The sequence below is a fragment of the Sinocyclocheilus grahami genome, unplaced genomic scaffold, assembly GCF_001515645.1.
Source record: "Sinocyclocheilus grahami isolate Dianchi unplaced genomic scaffold, SAMN03320097.WGS_v1.1 scaffold540.1, whole genome shotgun sequence".
Lineage (NCBI taxonomy): Eukaryota > Metazoa > Chordata > Actinopteri > Cypriniformes > Cyprinidae > Sinocyclocheilus > Sinocyclocheilus grahami.
This window is the reverse complement of record NW_015505719.1, coordinates 41,718-54,672: the sequence shown is the minus strand read 5'-3', so window position 1 is coordinate 54,672 and position 12,955 is coordinate 41,718.

Sequence of the window (12,955 nt, the reverse complement as noted above, 5' to 3'; positions counted from 1 at the left end):
TCTTTCAGACAGATGAGACGTGCAAGTATTCAAACTTAGTCTTATTAATTGATCCATTAGGTATAATTTGCACCTTTTTAAAAGGGTGTGTTTGAACTAAGAATCTGATGTCTCCTTGAGGCTGTAGATCTGCTGAATATGCAAATGGTTCCATAACTTCATATTCTTATTTTCTTTTATCTTTACTGCGTTAAGCTTTAACCCTTTCCTATACAAACTGTATGCATGTGTGTGTGTATATATGTGTATGTTAGACCAATTTAAGTGTTTATGTAGTATGTTAGACTAGTTTAAGTGTTTATGTAGTTAATAAAGTCTTACTTGTATCACACTTGATGTTGTTCATTGTTTGCTCATAACTGGAGTCCCTAATCATGCAGATTTATGCCTTTAACCAGGAAATTAACGTTCTTAGAATTGACAGACAGTTGACCCTGAGAGGTCAGCTAAATATCTACAGCAGATCTAAATATTTATAATTAATTATAACTAGTTATGATTAATTATTCATATTTCCCCATGAGCTGATTCGCTACACAGGCATGAATATACATGCACGCACTCATCCCTCATTCTCTCCATCATGCCATTCATGAAAAAAAAAATTCAGATATTTTTGTTCAAACATTACTTTTAACTGATGAATGCTCTTACCTTCTCCTCTTCTTCACTTTTTCATAGCTTGTCCCTCAGTGAGGGCAAAGATTAGACTAATTAAAGTTTTTCATTAATGAATTGCCCTTGTAAGGTCCATACGCCCCTCCTGCTGTGCTGAGACAACTGTGGCATTTGTCAATGTTATGCATTTTCTCAACATAGATCAGACTGGTGACATGTTTGAGGTCATATTCCGGCTTTTCAAGTTTACAAATAAGTTATTTCCCTCAAATCTCCCTGTCTAGATGTGTTACTGAGCAGTATTTGCATCATTTCCCAGGCCAAATTGACTCACCCGGGCAAAATAGTGCAGAATGTTGTTTGATGCTGGGGGCAGTCGAAGTCGTGCCGAATGATGGGATTACGGCACTCGTGGATTTTTCTGATTGCTGTGTAAAAAGTGAAGGTTGGCAGTTCTGTATGCAAATTCGTTCCAGCAGGGGAGAGGTTGATGATTCAGCGCCAGACGGTCGTAGCCATAGCGACCCAGACACTCTCTACGTCTTGCCCATCGGAAGCAGCAACACACAATGAGGGACCCTCAGTGACAGGTTGCTAATGGAAACAGTGACATGGTCAGAGCAGTGGGCTGCACACATGGCACCTTCCAGCCTTCCACATACACAGCTGCCTAATACAGCCACAAATACAATTACACACTGATTAGTCCCAGACGGCTTATTTACCCAAACACACAATTGCTCAAGGTCAGGGCAGATGAGGGGTCTCTCCTTTCATTCTCTCGCACTTCCTGGCACCTCTATCACAGTTTTTTTTTTTCCCCTCCTTTTGCTTTTTGTTCGACTTCAATATTTCTCTTCTGGCCTCTACTCCACTATGGTAGTAAGACATTTGCTTTATACTACATAATTCAATGAGACTGACATGATTTACAATGTTTTCATATTTCCACAGATGGTTTTCTCCTGGTGTATCTTAATTCTTCGTAATCCATTTCAGTTGCAAGTGTATCACTGCAGTCTGTGATGAAGGAAATGAGTCACATGTGATGTAAGCATGCAATCTCTCTCTCCCTCATTCTCTATCCATCCATCCATCCATCCATCCATCCATCCATCTATCTATTGTATATATAATTAGTTCATGAATGAATAATGAATTAAGTCTTTACTTTGAAACTATTTTCACTCAGAAATTGCTACTAAATTTCACAAAATAAAGAGAAACAAGCAAGTAACACATTGAATTAAACATGAAATTATGTAGAAAGACAGAAATAGCATTCTCTTGTAAAACATATTGCAGTAAACTTTTATTATTTCAAAAATCTTATTTTTTATAGTGTAGATATTTTTACTCATCTCTCACTTCTCTCCTTTTCACACCAATATAATATCAAATACAGTTGCCCTTAAACCTTGTGAAAGATATCTGCTCAGGTGTCTCATCAAAAGGAAAGGACTCTTCCTGTTGAGACTGATTTTCACTTGTAGTATCTTTTTTTTTTTTTTTTAGTTTAAACGTTGAGACTGATTTTCACTTGTAGTATTTTTTTTTTTTTTTTTTAGTTTAAACGCTTATTTTTTTAAATACTATTAATGACAGCATTAAATACGGTATGAAAAGAAAAAGCTAATTTCTGGTTTGGTGGTGATGAAAAGCCTTACTGATGAGGTTGTGGCCATGCATAAGACAAAAAAGCTTGCAAAAAAAGGTATATGCAACAATGCCGATATTGAAGTCGTAATTCCTTTTTGAGCTCTCCGAGGTCTTTCTTAAACCCAACAGACACAGTTTGCATGGTGATTATTATGTCCATTGAGTGGCTGCATTTAGGGGATGTTACTGACAGGCTGACAGCATGGAGAAGATGAATTGGTCATTCACTCTTCTGGCCGTGTATACAGCAGATGTTTTATCCTAGTGTCCCCCTTTGAGAGTGTTAATTATGCTTGTAAAGGAGTTGCTTTAAAGAGGCAGAATAAGATGTAATCAATGCTTAAGTGAGCTGTTTGTGTGCAGAGAGAGACAGAAGGTGGAATACACAAAGCCAAAAGATTTCACAGTCTCTGGGCAGCCATTGTACACACTCTCTCTCTCTCTCTCTCTCTCTCTCTCTCTCACTCACACTCACACTCACACTCACACTCACACTCACACTCACACTCACACACACACACACACACTCAAATTCAAAGTCTGTTATGTTGTGTCTTTGAAAAATATATTTTTTGAAAGAACAGTTCAGTGGTAGGCTACAGTTTCACACATACTGGTAATTCAAAGAGCTCTTGATCTTGCTTTTATGCAGATTTAGATTAGCATGTTGTTTTCATAATAGCCTATAGTAGTTTTAGAAGTGATGTTTTTTAATTAAACAATATCATATGAGCATGTGTGCTGTTGTATTGAAAATGATTTTAATCACAGTTGTGCAGATATTCAGACCAACAGTATGATTGCAAGTATGATAATCATTTTTATAAAACAGTTAAAAAAACAATAATTAAAAATGGGTAAGTCACAAAATTGACAGTGACACACATATATATTGATCAAAATGAAATCTTGAAATCCCAAAATGAAATATTTGAGTCTCAAACAGTAGTGGTGTTGCTGGATGAATCTGTGTTGTTGAACAAATGGGTTGAGTGAATGATCTAACGGTTTACAGTGGCTGCATCTAAAATCACTGAATAGGTATTCTTTTAAATATGTAATTACTTTATCAATGATTAAAAAGTATGTTCTATATAGTATGAATGTGTGTAGTATGAATGTAATCCAGACATTATGTGAACATTTGATGACATGTTTTTAGTCCAAATTCACTTAACATAAGTCAAGTGTTTAAAATAACTTACTTTTGTGGTCTGACGCAGTTTCATATCAGAGAATGAGGCAGAAATCATGATATTTTATAGTATTCTATAAACAGTGGTAGAAGTCGATTAACATTGCATTATAAATAGACTTTATTCTTATAAAAAAATACAGAGGTGGCTTATTGTATTGATGTTTCATCAGGTAAAACATCTCTAACTGCATTTTTTTCAGCTACAGCGACAGCTGGATGCCTTGCCTTTGTCCATATAAGGTATTTCCTGGAACGGCATTAGTTCTATTACTTCTGAGAGTCTCAATTGTGGAGTTTCTGCGAGAGGGCACCCTCTAGCAATGAATGAAACAGACAATAAACAGTCAGAAACAGTCCATCTTGAAAATGGCTTTTGTAAGTACAGTGGGTACGGAAAGTATTCAGACCCCCTTAAATTTTCACTCTTTGTTATATTGCAGCCATTTGCTAAAATCATTTAAGTAAATTTTTTTTCACACACAGTTTTTAATAAATCTGCAAAAATGTCAACAATTCTGTGTTTTTCTGTCAATATGGGGTGCTGTGTGTACATTAATGAGGAAAAAAAATTAACTTAAATGATTTTAGCAAATGGCTGCAATATAACAAAGAGTGAAAAATGTAAGGGGGTCTGGATACTTTCCGTACCCACTGTATATCTGCAACCAAATCCATTTCTTCTCCCCTGTCAGCCATTGTGGGTTAAAAACCAGCTGTTAAATCTACAGGAATATATTTTAGCTTGTGCAGTTTGCTACAGATATGGTTTGCAAGCTCCGAGATGTGAAAATGCTGATGTTATTATATGCCTGCTAGATGGCCCCAGTGTTGCCAACTCAAAATCTGATTGGTTAAAGCAACAGTTTCATTGCCATTTATTTTAAGCTATAGGTGCCCGCACTGTTGATTCTGAAGGTTTCAAGGAAGATTTCTTCGACCCTGGTAACACATGATGTCAGCCATTGGCTGAAATATGATTGGATAAAAGCTCTAACATAAACATGCACTACTGTAAGCAGCCCAACCAAGAGAACAAGAGAAAAGCTATGAAATTAATAGAATATTATTATTATATGGTGATGCTCTTGTCTTCATCATAGGAAATTCAATATGCTTGGTGTAATGTGTCTGTATGTTTGGACGTGTGTATGACCATGAGAGTGTGTTTTTGTGTATCGAAAGAGCTTGTGTTCATACTGTAAGTAAAAGGCAGTGATGAAAGCTAAGTACATGGACAAAGATAACATTGTGCACGACTTTGGCTTTTAAGAACAAGATGTGCTTGAGAAAAAAACCATGCCACTTACAGCTGTGTACGATTAATGATGCCTATGATAAGATGCATACTAAGTGTCGTAGTAATCTGGATGCCTTGGTGTGTGTATATCTTAAAAGAAACCTAGCATGCTGATACAGCTGCCAGGGAGTTGTCATTTTATATGCGATTGAATAATCCTTACATCACATGGTCAACATTTGGTTTCGCAGTTAGTTCACAGATGCACCAGGCTGCCTGAAATTCAGCTATTATAATATTCAGCAGCAGACTGTAGAGAGAAATACTGAACTGTGGAAAATGAGGTCGACGTACAGGAGGCCACGACCACAGAGCAGAGGGCCAGAGAGCCTTATTTTGATTTAGCCGTGTTGACTCTCCATGCAGTTCATTGCATACAGAATGCATGAGGGCTCTATTTTAGATTCATTTTGTGTTGCATGAATATTTCACACACTCACTGGACTTTGTGGCAAAGCAAGTCACTCTCCATTCGCAAGAATACTGTTGTGACATGTATCGTATAAAAGGATCCAGACAACCAGGTTTGTTTTCTCTTTCGGTAAACTCTTTTTGTCCTTCTGAACGACTGTAATTCAGAATGTCATTTTTTTGTGCAGAATATTGTTGCAGAGTACAGTTAAACAGGCTTGCTATACATACTGTTTGTGTGACTGTTTATAGTCTTCTCTTGTGAAGGTTTCAGTCTTTCAGTCATGTATAATTCAAAGCCAGGCTCTTGGTTACATCACTAGATACATTCATTCCAAACCTCTGCAATCAGACTCCCTGCAGCTTCCTTTGATAACCAACCGTAGTGCAGTCCATACACTTAATGCCAGACCCAATATTACGGAATCACACTTGTTGCTCAGAGTGGGAGGCATCCAACCGTTCAGCCCATGGTAATTGAGAACACTGCCATAACAGAGGCAAGTTGAACTGCCTCATCACAAAGTAGGGGTCCTGAAGTCCTTTGCTGATGTTACACCTCTTTTGTCCACTCTGCAAAATGACCATTTAGTTTAAAATTATGTTATTGCTTACAGGACACACTGCATTTGCAAACATTAGTGTCCTCAACTGACTTTTAGCTCCTTGTGTACCCTGCATTATACCTTGAACCATTCATTTGCTGTCCGAGTTCATTTTCAGAGAATTTTAATTAACAGATTAAAAATATAGAAAATTAGGGCTGTCAATTAAACATAATTTAATGTGATTGATTTACAAAAATTGCAATTAATCATGTCCCCTAAATTTTTTATAATTTGACAGCTTTTATAATAAAAATAAATCCTTACTGAGTATGGACAGGAATTGTGAAGTTTAACAATTCTGATTCCTAATGTTCCATTAACGAATATTATATTGGTACAAAATAAATATTTGGAAAAAGCATTCAATTAACTATTTCAGCAATAAATACATTTGAATGAAAAAAGGTCTACATTGGTTGTGCTGTATGTGTTTGATTCCCTAAAAAGAACCAACTCATTGAGGTATTCGTTCAGGAATTGGACTAAACTGCTTGTGTTGTCCCACAAGCCTACAGTGAATGGATGGATAAATGGATTGATGGCTTGGAGGATGGATGTGCTGTATGTGTTTGATTCCCTAAAAAGAACCAACTCATTGTGGTATTCGTTCAAGAATTGGATTAAACTGGTTGTGCTGTATTAGTTTTATTCACTAAAATGAACTGTCCCAAAAGTCCCAGATTTGTGCGAGAATTAGAGGTAACATTTTAGCATAGGGGCCAATTCTTACTATTTACTAGTTGCTTATTAGCATACCTATTATTAACATATTGGCTGTTGATTAGTACTTATAAAGCACATATTCTACATGACCATATTCTTCATCCCTAGTCCTACCCCATACCTAAACTTAGCTACATTACTAACTGTTAACAAGCAGAAAATTAACTTTTTACTGGTTTACTGAGGCAAAAGTCATAGTTAATGGTTTGTTAACAGCAAGAATTTAAATGAATTAGACTGCACTGGTCGCTGTAGTTAAAATAGTGGCAGAATACTGCAGAGAACTAGTAATTTACTACAATGTTACATTTTTTCCGACCGCAAAAATGTGTAAGAACCATTAATGGAACCATAAATAATTACTGGGCCAATCATTAGGTAAAACCTAACAAGTCCAGCTAGTGTGAGTTTAAAAGGCCCAAAAAAATTGTTTGTAAATGTGCATATCTTTCTCTCGCTGTGTCCATCTCCAGTCAAGCTCTGTCATCCTCATGACATTGTCTCTGTGACTTTGACAATTATGTGCTGATAGAAAAATAGAGGCAGGGGACACCTATGGGGTGTGTGATTGCTGTTATGGAGGAGCAACTGATAAAATGCAGGGGGGAAAGTTCTCCCGGTCAAAGGACGGTCAAGCTGAGAAATAAATGCAGTGCTTTGCCGAGGAGGAGGAGGACAGAGGGAATGAAGCGAAACACTGAATGAGGGGGAGAAAGGTTGAGCTGAACATGTGACTGTGAAAACCAAAGGCACAAAAGAGGAGGAGAGGAAAAACAGGGAAAATGAGAACAGGATTCCGATGTGCAGTATGAGTAGATGTTTGTGCAAGCATTAGATGGGATATGTGTTCAATCAAAGCCACAGCAGTAACGTATGTGATTGGCTTTGGCAGAAAGAGCAAACGAGCCCAAGCATGGAGAAATACAAGATGTGAAAGGGAAGGGGGTAAATATGTATCCGTGCTAAAAATTGCATAAGTATGTGCCAGTGTGTGAAATGTAACAAACCCTGGGAAAAAAAATGGGAGAGTGTGAGATACTAGAGGGGAAACAAAGGTATGGCATTGTGCTCGGTCCAGCAGAGAGAGCAGAACATCTAATCCTGTACCTCTGACTCTCTCATTAACTCACAGAGAGAGCAGGTGAAATATGAGAGGAGGAATGGAAAGTTATGGACTGCGTGTGTCTGTGAGTGCCGGTGTGCTCTTTCAGGAAATTAAGTTTCCTGTTGATTTGTTTTGCCCACATTTGAGTGCGACAAAACCAATTAAAACTGTATAATATTAGTTGCAGTGCTATGCTATGCTCAATATGTAGATGCAACACAGAGAAATATTTAAGCACTCGGACCATGCTGTTTCATAGGAGATTTAAATGAAAAGAAAATTCATCCAAAAATTTAAATTCTGTCATTACTCAGTCTTGTGTCATCCTAAATTAGCTTGATTGGAACACAAAAAGTGATTTGTAAAAAAAGAATCCTGGCCATACTATTTCATAAGCTGTCAAAAAGCACTATAAAAGCACCAAAAATTAAAGTGGTTCATGTGAAGTCTACTGAATTCTCTTTCTTTCTTTTTATTTGGATCTTCCATTAGTTTTTGTAATTTTTGACCTTGACAGCTTCACTACTCATTCACCTTTATTATACTGAAAGAGTGGCCGGATATTCTTTTTAAAAATTCACCTTTTGGATTCCGCATAAGTAAGTCATACTGGTTAGGGACAACATGAGGGTGAGTAATTTTTTTTTTTTTTTTGTGAACAGTTCCTTCAGATGCAATGACATGCAAATGGAAACAAATGAAAATGCAGTAAAAACATGAAATATGTATGACCCCTGAAAATTCAGGTAGTGACGACAACTACTTTTCTCAAATCTGTAAAGAACTGGCTTCAGTACAAAACTAGTTGTTAACAGTGTAATTAAAGATACACCAGAAATATGTTTCACTTTTTCTCTCTCTGTCTTTTTAAATGTGCTGCAAACAAGTCACACACAAAGTTTTCTAGTTACTGTAGTCAATAATAGCATTAAATGCTTAAAGGTACAGTTCACTTGAAAATTCTATCATCATTTACTCACCCTCAAGTTGTTCCAACCTGTATGACTTGCTTTCTTCTGTAGAATCTTTCACACTTTCAACAGTTTTTCACCATACAATTAAAGTCAGTGTATTCCAAAATAACTTTTTGACTCTTGAGACTTTGTCAAGAGAAAAAAATCTGATAAGTACAAGCAAAAGTCTCATTCATTCTCATTGATGTCTATAAGAGAAAAAAAATTAAGATATTAGATCTCATTTGTGACCTTTCTTTCTTATAGAACCAGAATCTACAATGCTACAGTCTCTCACTTCTCTCCACCATCACCAACAGCTGTGAAATCTCCATTTTCCCCCAGCCATAACTACACAGAGTCTCAGTTCACCTCACAAAAGAAACAGGCCTCTTCTGATCCAAACCTTAGAGAGATTGATGAGAGATTGCTTCATTTTTTCTGTCATTTTTCATGAGGCAGGTTGTTTTTCCCCTGCCATCGCTGTCCGTGTTCACTGTACGGTGCAGAGGGAGCAAACACTTCTGCAGTAATTGGGTACAGACCAAGAACTTTGGCGTGGCCCAGCATAAGCCGATGTGAGCCTACTAGGAGTGGAGTAAACATAAAAAGAAGGGAGCAGGGGAGACTGTCGGGGTCCACAGGGACTTGCACAAGAACACAAAGCATTAACATAATGAGGCTATTGGCTGTTGCGTAAACAATCTACCTCATTGTTGTACAGGTGGCACAACATCTCCGACTGCTTCCAGCAGCTGTTTCTTAGAGCCTCTATTCATTCTAAACAGGTCTGCACATGCTCTGATGTGATGATCGATTGGGGAAATTTTTTTTTTATAATTATAAAATTATAAGTCTTAGCTGGCTGCTTGCCTCACATACTATTTGTTGATTTTGTTGAGTCATTGTAGATGCTTTCTGGAACTCTGCTTGAATTTTTATCAGACAGCGCTCTTTCACAGCCAGCAGTGCTCTCTCGCTTAGAAGCGTGAAACAGAATTTGCTGAATTGTGCAATGTGCGCATTATGCTGTGGCATTATAAAAAGAGCCTATAATATGATATGACCTAGAGTCTAATCTATTCTCTAAGGATCCCCTACACACTGTAGCTCTGACCGATTCAGTACGTCCTTTTACAGCGAGTCCATCTCAATGAACCCTTAGCAGTACAGAATCATTATGGATGTGCTATAGAAATTTAAAGATGATTATCTTCCTCTGTATGCAGAAGAAATAGGCTACGTGGATATGCCTTATAGTACCACTCCAGACCTTTTTTGACATTGTCTACCATGGTACTGAATGATCACATATTTATGTACCGCAGTATTTAAGTGGTATGGTACTTCAACAAAGGTCTAAAACAATATGGCAGTTATATAAATTGCCTTCAGTTATATGGTTAAATAAACTGCACATGCAATAAAGAGCTTCTTCATTGCTAATAAACGATAGAAATTGAATAGATTGAACCACATTATCCAGCGCTCTTTTTGTTCACGCTCTTAAAAAATATTGCTTATTGAGGCAAAAGTCATAGTTAATATTTTGTTAATAGCGACAATTGAAACTTAAAGTGTGACCAAATTAGACTGCACTGGTCGCTGGAGTTGAAATAGTGGCAGAATACTGCAGAAAAATATCCGGTTACTATTTCGGTGTGAGAGAAACCACTGCAAACTTACAGCGTGTGAATGAACTGTCCGAATGAAGCAAACTATTTCAGACCTTTTTGCAAATTTATTTGACTGATTAGACCAAGAGAGTTATTCACAAATCTGGCTATGCTAGTTGAGATTCTAAACAGCCGTTAGAAAACACAAGAATTGATTGCTGAAATATTATCAGAGAAAATTATTCTCAAGTCAGTATACATCGATCCCATTGACAAATAAGGATTTATCAGTTCAATCTTTACCAAGACACAGCGGGTCTTGTGCCACAGTAAAAAGGGTCTAGCGACACCCTTGGACCTTGTTATTGCATCCAAAAACCCAACGTAGTTTCTTCTCAGTGCACCTTCATTTCAGCAGTTCTAGATGATCAAGATAAATTCTTTAAAATTGCTATCAAATTTAATTGACAAAGGGAAAGATAAAAAAAAAAATTAGGCTGAATTCTTAAATTCCTCCTCTACTCCTGAGGCCAGATTACCAGCTAGCCTGCTGGTTTAAATGAATATCCGATCGAGTCTGAAAGAGAGGCAGGATTTCGGCAGAGCACAGATGCTATGCATAATTCTCCCTCAGCAGAAACAAATGCATTATCGTTAGTTCTTTAATCAACGCAAAAAACAACAAGCTTTCCGTTAAAGTGACTCCTCATCCTCTCTCCTGGCTTCAAGTAAAACAATATTCAGTAGACGCAAGCTAAATGACTGGCTGAGGTTTCCCCAGTAACAGGTTACAAAGTGACAGACACACACACACACACACACACACACAAACAGGGCGGCACACATATGGCATATCACTGAGAGGCAGACTTTGTTTCAGGCTAAAGATATTCTGTTCAGCTCATGTTGGCAACATCTACTCCCTCAGCCCATCTCTCCTTCACTCCTGTCCTCATTCTCCACATATAGCCCGCTGCCCCACTATCCTAAATTTCCAGCATCAGAAAAAAAGCAATCGGTACAGGTGACAGATTGTCAGGCTCAGAGAACGGGAAAATGAGGCGGGGGGGGGGTAATGTCAAGAAAGGGGATCCCACAAACAATCTCGTGAAAAAGTGGGTTACTGGGGCTGCTGGGATTGGTGAACAACAATGTGGTGGAGACAAGACTGGAGAGACAATGGTGATGACATGTTCTGAGCCAAAGAAAATGAGTGTGTGAGTGTTAATGTCTGGTGTTTCTCAACCGTACTTGTCAGTTCAGTGTCAGTACATACTAACAAGGCTTGCAGGTCAGTTCTAAATTTTTATGTGATGGAAAATGGCTCAGAATACCAAGATCTGACATACTTTACTGTAATCATACAGCATTTTTTGACCAATGTGAATGGGCTTGATTACTGTATATAAAAGCCTGGTTATAATGTTTTTTCAAAATGTCAAATTTTAATGCAATTTAATGAATAACTTATGCCATTATGAATAAGAAAATTTATATAAATTGTTTTTTTAATAACATTATTAATGCCTGTTTTCCATGGGCAGTAAAAGCACATTATTTATTGTGCCAGACAAATAACAATGTGCCTCTTTTCTGTGAAAATTTTGTTAATTTGCACTAAAAAGAGTGATAATTCATCTAACAACTCACTGAATGCAAAACTACTTCATCACATTAATCATCTAGTTAAACTGGGTTGTGGATGTAAAATTTGCTGTAGTCATTTAGTGAATTCGCCCAAGTCTGTAACATCTATGATGAACTCAACTGACATCTTTCCCAACCGTTAGAAACCTGTCCCACTTGTTTTCGTTCACACAATCACCCCGCTTTCCATATTAACGGCTCAAACTGACACACCTGACACAACATGTTGTGCATGATGTAGACTCATGATTAACAGCCTGGCCTGGAATAGTCACACAACGAATAAGCAGTAAAGAGTGTATGTGAAATGAATATGCTGAACACACACTACAGGAACTAGCCTAATCTAGTAAATATTCTACTAGATTATTAACAGGAACGATTATGAACGCATTTGTGCTTGACAAACTCATAACCTGCAGCACAAAGGTAAACCTTCAAAAAAAAATTAAAAAAAAAATTAAAAAAAAGGACTTCAGCCTTGCATTATACAAACTGATTTTCAGAATGACTTGTTAGTGTTGGCCAGCACAAGCGCTGTAAAGGGTCCAGCCACACAGACCTGTGGGCCAATCAAGCCCCACTGAACATAAAGCATAAATGATCCCAGCTGCAGCCTACAGCCTCTAATAGGAAAACAAACAGAGCATGACCATGTTTACTGGTGCTAGAGTGTGTCTATGTGCACAGACACACACACACACACACACACACATATACACAGCTCTCCCATTACTTAATGCAAACCTTGCAGCCAAAACTGGAGACTGCAGTTAATTTGGATGTATGGCTTCTGGGCCACAAGTCAGTAACAGTCATAAACTTGATATGTATAATTAAAGTAAGAGACGGAATATAGAATAAAAAGTGTCTCCTATGAGTCAAAGTTAGAAACATGCTGATGATGATCATCGACCATAAGCCAGGAACAAAAGGACAGTGTCTCTATGCATCAACAGCTGCCCAGAAGGCATACTAATGCACCAATGATAACAAACGACTGTCCTGCTGGCGGGAAATAAATCCATCAAAAATCAAATGAAGGGATTATCGATACTGTGAACACTACGGAATGTTGATGTGTGAATTATAATGCATCGGTTAGGCACTCGCGTGAGGC